At 38.3% G+C, this 8,463-nt stretch overlaps 1 pseudogene; it reads left to right on the top strand.

Moving 5' to 3' along the window:
- The first annotated feature begins 7,624 nt into the window (after positions 1–7,624).
- On the top strand, positions 7,625–8,057 carry LOC128576852 (prothymosin alpha-like; annotated as a pseudogene).
- Positions 8,058–8,463: the final 406 nt, after the last annotated feature.

The raw sequence follows: 8,463 nt of genomic DNA, 5'->3' as shown, positions 1-8,463 counted from the left end.
CCAGGAAAAGACCCAACAAGAAAAGAAATTTATAGATCGATATCACTAATGAATATAGATGCAAAAATATTCAACAAGGTCCTAACAAACAGAATCCATCAACACATCAAACAAATTATACATCATGACCAAATCGGTTTTATTCCAGGGTCTCGAGGCTGGTTCAACGTATGTAAATCGATAAGTAAAATTCAGCACATAAACAAATTAAAAAACAAAGACCATATGATTCTCTCAACTGACGCAGAAAAAGCTTTTGATAATATCCAGCATCCATTCATGATCAGAACACTTAAGAAAATTGGTATAGAAGGGACATTTCTTAAACTGATAGAGGCCATCTACAGCAAACCCATAGACAATATCGTATTGAATGAAGTTAAATTGAAATCATTTCCACTCAGATCAGGAACCAGAGAAGGCTGCCCATTGTCTCCACTGCTCTTTGACATTGTAATGGAAGTTTTAGCCATCGCAATTAGGGAAGAAAAGGTGATCAAGGGTATCCATATAGGATCAGAAGAGATCAAACTTTTGCTCTTTGCAGAAGATATGATTGTATATCTGGAAAACACTAGGAATTCTACTACAAAACTCATAGAGGTGATCAAGGAACACAGCAGCTTCTCAGGGTACAAAATCAACATTCATAAATCGGTAGCCTTTATATATACCAACGATAGTCAAGCTGAAAAAAAAGTTAAGGGCACTATTCCGTTCACAGTAGTGCCAAAGAAGATGAAAAGTTTGGTAGTTTATCTAACAAAGGACGTGAAACATCTCTATAAGGAGAATTATGTAACTCTAAGAAAAGAAATAGCTGAAAATATTAACAAATGGAAAAACATACCATGCTCATGCCTGGGAAGAATCAACATTGTTAAAATGTCTATACTACCCAAAGAAATATATAATTTTAATGCAATCCCTATTAAAGCTCCACTGTCATTTAAAGATCTTGAAAAAATAATACTTTGCTTTATATGGAATCAGAAAATAACTCAAATAGCCAAGACATTACTCAGATATAAAAACAAAGAAGGAGGAATTATGCTACCAGACCTCAGACTATACAATAAATTGATAGTGATCAAAACAGCACAGTACTGGCACAAAAACAGAGAAGTAGATATCTGGAACAGAATAGAGAACCAAGAGATGAATCCGGCTACTTACTGTTATTTGATCTTTGACAAGCCAATTAAAAACATTCAGTGGGGAAAATATTCCCTACTTAACAAATGGTGCTGTGTGAACTGGCTGGCAACCTGTAGAAGACTGAAACTTGATCCACACTTTTCACTATTAACTAAGATAGACTCTCACTGGATTACAGATTTAAAATTAAGACACAAAACTACAAAAATACTAGAAGAGTGCAGGGAAAACCCTTGAAAAAATTGGTGTGGGCAAGTATTTTATGAGGAGGACCCCCAAGCAATTGAAGCAGCTTTAAAAATACACTACTGGGACCTGATCAAACTAAAAAGCTTTTGCACAGCCAAGAACACAGTAAATAAAGCAAGCAGACAGCCCTCAGAATGGGAGAAGATATTTTCAGTGTATGTCTCCTACAAAGCTTTAATAACCAGAATCCAGAGAACTCAAACATTTAAGCAAGAAAAGAACAAGTGATCCCATCGCAAGCTGGGCAAGGGACTTGAAGAGAAACTTCTCTGAAGAAGACAGGTGCACGGCCTACAGACATATGAAAAAATGCTCATCATCTTTAATCATCAGAGAAATGCAAATCAAAACTACTTTGAGATATCTTCTAACTCCAATAAGATTAGCCCATATGACAAAATCCCAAGAACAGAGATGTTGGTGTGGATGTGGAGAAAAGGGAACACTTCTACAATGCTGGTGGGAATGCAAATTAATACATTCCTTTGGAAAGATGTTTGGAGAACACTTAGAGATCTAAAAATAGATCTGCCATTCAATCCTATAATTCCTCTACTAGGTATATACCCAGATGACCAAAAATCATATTATAACAAAGTTATATGTACCAGAATGTTTATTGCAGCCCAATTCATAATTGCTAAGTCATGGAAGAAGCCCAAGTGCCCATCAATCCACGAATGGATTTATAAATTGTGGTGTATGTACACCATGGAATATTATGCAGCCTTAAAGAAAGATGGAGACTTTACCTCTTTCATGTTTACATGGATGAAGGTGGAACATATTCTTCTTAGTAAAGTATCTCAAGAATGGAAGAAAAAGTACCCAATGTACTCAGCTCTACTATGAAACTAATTTAGGGCTTTCACATGAAAGCTATAACCCAGTTACAACCTAAGAATAAGGGGAAAGGGGAGAGGGTTGGGAGGGGGGATGGGGATGGGTGGGTGATTGTTGGGATTACACATGCAGTGCATCTTGCAAGTGTACATGTGAAGCTTAGTAAATGTAGAATATAAATGTCTTAACACAATAACTAAGAAAATGCCAGGAAGGCTATGCTAACCACTGTGATGAAAATGTGTCAAATGGTCTATAAAACCAGTTTACGGTGCCCCATGATCACATTAATGTACAGAGGTAAGATTTAATAATAAAAAATGCCAAAAAAAGAAATAAAAATATATTACATCAGAATAGGAATAGACAAATCAATGACAGAGTGTTTACACAGGGAGGAAAAAAAGAATAATATTTTTGTTGGTGGTTCCTTCTTTTATCTTTCTTTTTTCTTTGCTCATTCTTTTTGCTCTTTTGCATTTGTTCCTTTTCTTGTAGGAGTTATTATTTTTTTAATTATTATTAATACTATTTTTTTCTTTTCCTTTTCTTCCCTTCTTATGGTTGTTGAGAGTGCTTACATCAGGCGACTAGAGTTTTTTTCTTTTTCCTTTTTTTATAATTATTTCATTATTATTATTTTTATTTATTTTGTCTCTTCATTTGTTTCTGATTCTCTGTGCATCTGTGTGCTTGTGTGTCTGGTAGCATTTTTGTTTGTTTATTTGTTCATTTTGTTTCAACATGCCTTGTGTTTTGCTAAATCCTTGGGTTGGCTATTTTTTCTAACTCCAATTTTTACATTCAATAAGAACAAGGGGGCATGGGGGATGATGGCTTACTCAACCCTGCTTTCTACAGAAGCTCCAGTCCACAGGGAGAGATAACAGCCAGAAAGAACCCAACAAAGCTGAAGGGTGGAAGCCAAGCTGGGAGAAGAGACAGATAATTACACATCTTCTCTGCAAAGGCAAGCTGCGACTACAAGGAAACAAATTTCAGGTACAGAACTAATCCCAAAGAGGATGTGTGTCCGTCCCCTCCTCCAAGAGAGTTGCTTCCTTGGTATGGGATCTATACTAGTGAGCAGTGAACTGAGGTTCTCTTCTTTCTCCCCACCGGAGTGATTTGCTGGAAACCGGGACTCCTTCTCCAGAGTGTCCCTGCTGTGAGCTTAGGAATTTCCTTGTCTGGCAGGAAGTCTGAACTAATGTTTTCCCTGCCACCTTGAACATCCATTCTACCCTTTCCCCCTTTCCTGGTGGTCTAGAATTCCAATACCTGCAGAGACCAGAATGGCTTCACATTTTGGCTAGGACTGGGCATTGCATAGACAGTGGCAGTGCAGTTATACTGTATTGGTGAATCCATGAACAGTGCAGAAAGACACAGAGGGGAAGGTGTCTGGCCTGGGTCTGATAAAGTGTATCTGAGCAGTGGGCAGAGACTTGGGTCTCCACGTGACTGGTGGAGACTTGGGAAATGCTGAGGTGCACAAAACCAAGTGGAGACACCTTTCACCCAACATAAGCATTAATAGAGCAATCCTACTGGGGTCTAATTTTGGAGAGTCATCTCCCCAACTCTGTGGTCTGCCAGAGGGAACCAGACCTTACCCTGTAGGGATACCAGAGCTGCAGAACAGCAGTGGCAAAGGTCTGGTGGCTGAGGGAGAAATAAATTTGCTCTCTGGATATCCTCAGGTTTAGATTGATCTCAGGTGGAATACTCCCCAGTTGCCATTGAGTACCTGAGGCAGTCAGGCTTCAGCTCCCCCTGCTGGTTGGTGGCAGATGTTGCTAGCTGAGAGGAGGAGGCATTGACTTTGCTTTGACTCTGGCAGGTGCAAACCCCCATCACCTTTTCTTATTAGGCACAACTGGGCCACAGAGACTGAGTTAACAGAGACTGGTGGTAGGGTTACCAGAGACTTGGGTTACCAGAGTCTGGTGGTGAAGGGGAAGCAAGGTGGGGAAAGAGGCATCAGCCCCCTTGATCCAAACATTCTATTGGACAAGCCTTTCTGACTCCTTGGAGAACTGGAGTGAGCCACACTTAAGCTACCAGTAGACTCCTGCTATCTAGTTGCTGGAGACCTTTTGAACTCTCCCACTAGAGACTGGTTGCTGATTGGGACAATTGGTTTGGAACTCTTGAACTGCACAGATCAACCAAGGACCCTCCAAGGTGGCACCCTGGTTCTGTTGTAGTGGGAAGGTCTGATTTTACTCTTCCTGTTGTTGCATTGGGGGGCAGGATATCTTAGTCGCTTGTATTTCTCCACAGCTGAGAATTCAACCCAGAGTCACTGATTCACTAGGAATGAACAGAGATCAGCTGAATACAAGACAGACAAACCTAGCCCAACCACACCAAGCAGGTCTCCAGAGTCTCAGGCTGTAGTATTATATGGATCCTTTGCAAAGGTCTAGAGAAAAAAGTGCAGTCACAAGTCCTGCTCTTTAGTAAAGGGCTGGTCAACCACAACCCCAGAAACCCCCAATCCAATTTCATCTTACCTGCTCATCTAGCCAAATGGTGAAAAACAATCATGGGGCAGAATCAGCGGAAAAACACGGGCAACATGAATAATAAGAACAGATAAAATCCCACAAGGAATGACAAACCAGGCATACCAGAGAATCCCATTCATAAACAGATGGCTGAGATGTCAGAAATCAAATTTGGAATTTGGATGGCAAATAAGATTAACACAATGGAAGTGAAGTTGGAATTAGAAATTCCAGGAATAATTCAAAAATTGTCTCAAGAATTCAATGAATTCAAAGACAAAATTGCCAACGATTTTGACACATTGAGACAATAAGTTGCAGCCCTCAAAGATCTGAGAAATACAGTATAATCCCTCAGTAATAGAATACAGCAGGCAGAATAAAGGATTTCTGACATCAAAGACAAAGCTTTGGAATGCTCCCAAATGCACAAAGAGTAAGAGAAGTGGAGAGCAAAAACAGATCTTTCTCTCAGAGATCTCTGGGATAATGCCAAGAAAACTAATATTCACCTTATAGGAATGCCTGAAGGCAATGAGGTTGCTTTGAAATGTACAGATACTCTTTTCCAAGATATAATTGAGGAGAACTTCCCAAACATCACAAGAGATGCTGAAATTCAGATAGTAGACAATTTTAGAACCCAACACGAATCAACCCAAATAAAGCATTTCCCAGACATATTATAATTAACTCCACCAAAGTTAATATGGAGTAAATACTGCAAGCAGCCAGACATAAGAAAATCATAACCTATAAGGGGAAGAATGTTAGAATGACTGCAGATCTTTCTGCTGAAACTTTTCAAGCTAGAAGAAGATGGTCATCTACCTTCAACCTCCTAAAACAAAACAATTTTCGACTCAGGATCCTGTATCCAGATAATCTGAGTTTCATTTATGATGGAGAAATTAAATACTTTAATGATATTCACATGGTGAAGAAATTTTCCATAACTAAACTACTTCTCCAGGATATTCTCAGACCCATCCTCCACAATGACCACCACAATGCTTTACCACCAAAGTAAACTCACTCAGAAATTTTTGATCAAAACCCAACTTCCACAGTGGTGAAAGGATTAAAAATGTCCACTGGACTTTCAAAAAATTCAACACCCAATATTAAACCAGCCTTATCACTACTATCAATTAATGTGAATGGCTTAAATTGCCATATAAATAGGCATAGGTTGGCTGACTGGATAAAAAAACTCAGGTTGGATATCTGCTTCATACAAGAATCTCTTCTTACCTTAAAAGATAAATATAGACTAAGGGTGAAGGGATAGTCATCTGTAATTCAGGCAAATGACAAACAGAAAAAACAGGTGTTGCAATTTTATTTGCAGATACAATAGGCTTTAAACCAACAAAAGTAAGGAAAGATAAGGATGGTCCCTTCATATTTGTTAAGGTAAACACCCAACAGGATGATATTTTAATTATTAATAGTTATGCACCCAACCAGAATGCTCCTAAATTTATAAAAGAGACTCTAACTGACAGGAGCAACTTGATTTCCTCCAGCACTGAAGTAGCCAGAAATTTTAACACCCCTTTGGCTGTTAGGGGTGTTTTGGCTGTGTTGGCGATAGATCGCCCAATAAGAAACTAAGCAAATAAATTTTAGACTTAAAATTAACCATTCAACAATTGGATTTAACAGATATATATAGAAAATTTTATCCTAACAAAACTGAATAAACATTCTTGTCATCAGTGCATGGAACATACTCCAAAACTGATCACATCTAAGGTCACAAGGCTAACCTCAGCAAATTTAAAAAGTAGAAATTATTCCTTGTATCTTTTTGGACCATCATGGAATAAAAGTTGAACTCAATAACAACAGGAATCTGCAAACTCACACAAAGACATGGGAACTAAATAATCTTATGCTAAATTATAGCTTGTCTTAGATGAGATTAAGAAAGAAATTACCAAATTTTTGGATCAAATGATAACGAAGACATAAACTACCAGAACCTCTGGGATACTGCAAAGGCAGTCCTAAGCAGAAAATTTATACCATTACAAGTCTTTCTCAAGAGAACGGAAAGAGTGGAAATCAACAACTTAATGGGACAGCTCAAGCAACTGGAAAAGGAAGAACATTCCAACCCCAAACCCAGCAGAAGAAAAGAAATAACCAAAATTAGAGCAGAATTAAATGAAATTAGAAATAAAACAATTACACAACAGATCAAGGAATCAAAAAGTTGGTTTATTAAAAAGGTCGATAAACTAGATAGACCTTTGGCTAACCTACCAAGAAATAAAAGAATAAAATCTCTAATTTCATCAATCAGAAATGACAGAGAAAAGATAACCACAGACTTAGCAGAAATTAAAAAAATACTTAATGAATATTACAAAAAACTCTATTTCCAGAAATATAAAAATCTGAAGGAAATTGACCAATACTTGGAATCATGCCACCTTCCTAGACTTAGCCAGAAATAAGTGTAAATGTTGAACAGGCCTATATCAAGTTCTGAAATAGCATCAACTGTAAAAAATCTTCCCCAAAAGAAAAGCCCAGGACCAGGTGTCTTCACATCAGAATTCTACCAAACCTTTAAAGAGGAAGCAGTACCCATATTACTTAACCTTTTCCAAAACATAGAAAAAGAAAGAATACTTCCCAACACATTCTATGAAGCAAACATCACCCTGATCCCCAAACCAGGAAAAGACCCAACAATAAAAGAAAATTATAGACCAATATCTCTAATGAATATTGATGCAAAAATATTCAATATTATCCAGCAAACAGGACTCTGGCAGCTTTATCGCCAGGGTTCCTGAACTCTTGCTTTTTTTTCCATCCCCCGCATTGGATCACTGATGTGCCCCACCATGTCAGACACAGCGGTGGACATCAACTCTGAGATCACCACTAAGGACTTAAAGGAGAAGAAGGAAGTTGTGGACAAGGAAGAGAATGTCCCCTGCTAATGGGAACACTAATGAGGAAAATTGGGAGCAGGAGGCTGACAATGAGGTGTATGGAGAAGAGGAAGAAGGTGGGGAGGAAGAGGAGGAGGAGGAAGAAGGTGATGGTGAAGAAGAGGATGCAGATGAAGATGAGGAAGCTGAGGTCACCATGGGCAAACAAGCAGCTGAAGATGATGAGGATGATGATGTTGATACCAAGAAGCAGAAGTCTAAGGAGGATGACTATACAGCAAAAAAGGAAAAGTTAAACTTAAAAAAAAAAAAAAAGGCCACGGAGACCTTATTCACCCTTCACTTCCCTTCTCAGAATCTAAACGTGGTTACCTTCAAGTAGAGAGGCCTGCCCACCCGCTCACCACAGGCAGTGTCACCAGCAGATGACATGCGCTCTTCACAACCTAATCAAAACCACAAGAATTTGCAACAGGGGAGGAAAAAATAACCAAAACCTCCAAGGACCTGCTTTTTTCCTTAAAAGTACTTTAAAAAGGAAATTTGTTTGTATTTTTCATTTACATTTTATATTTTTGTACATATTGTTAGGGGTCAGCCATTTTTAATGATCTTAGATGACCAAACCAGTCTTCAGAGTGGTCTCTGTCCCACTTCTGACTCTGACTTTACTTGTGGTGTGACCATGTTCATTATAATCTCAAAGGAGAAAAAAAAACCTTGTAAGAAAAGCAAAAACAACAACAAAAAAAACAATCTTATTCCAAGCATTCCAGTAACTATTTTTG

The sequence above is a fragment of the Nycticebus coucang genome, chromosome X (assembly GCF_027406575.1).
Source record: "Nycticebus coucang isolate mNycCou1 chromosome X, mNycCou1.pri, whole genome shotgun sequence".
NCBI lineage: Eukaryota > Metazoa > Chordata > Mammalia > Primates > Lorisidae > Nycticebus > Nycticebus coucang.
Note: the sequence above shows the minus strand (reverse complement) of the source record. Positions and strands in the feature narration are given on the sequence as shown.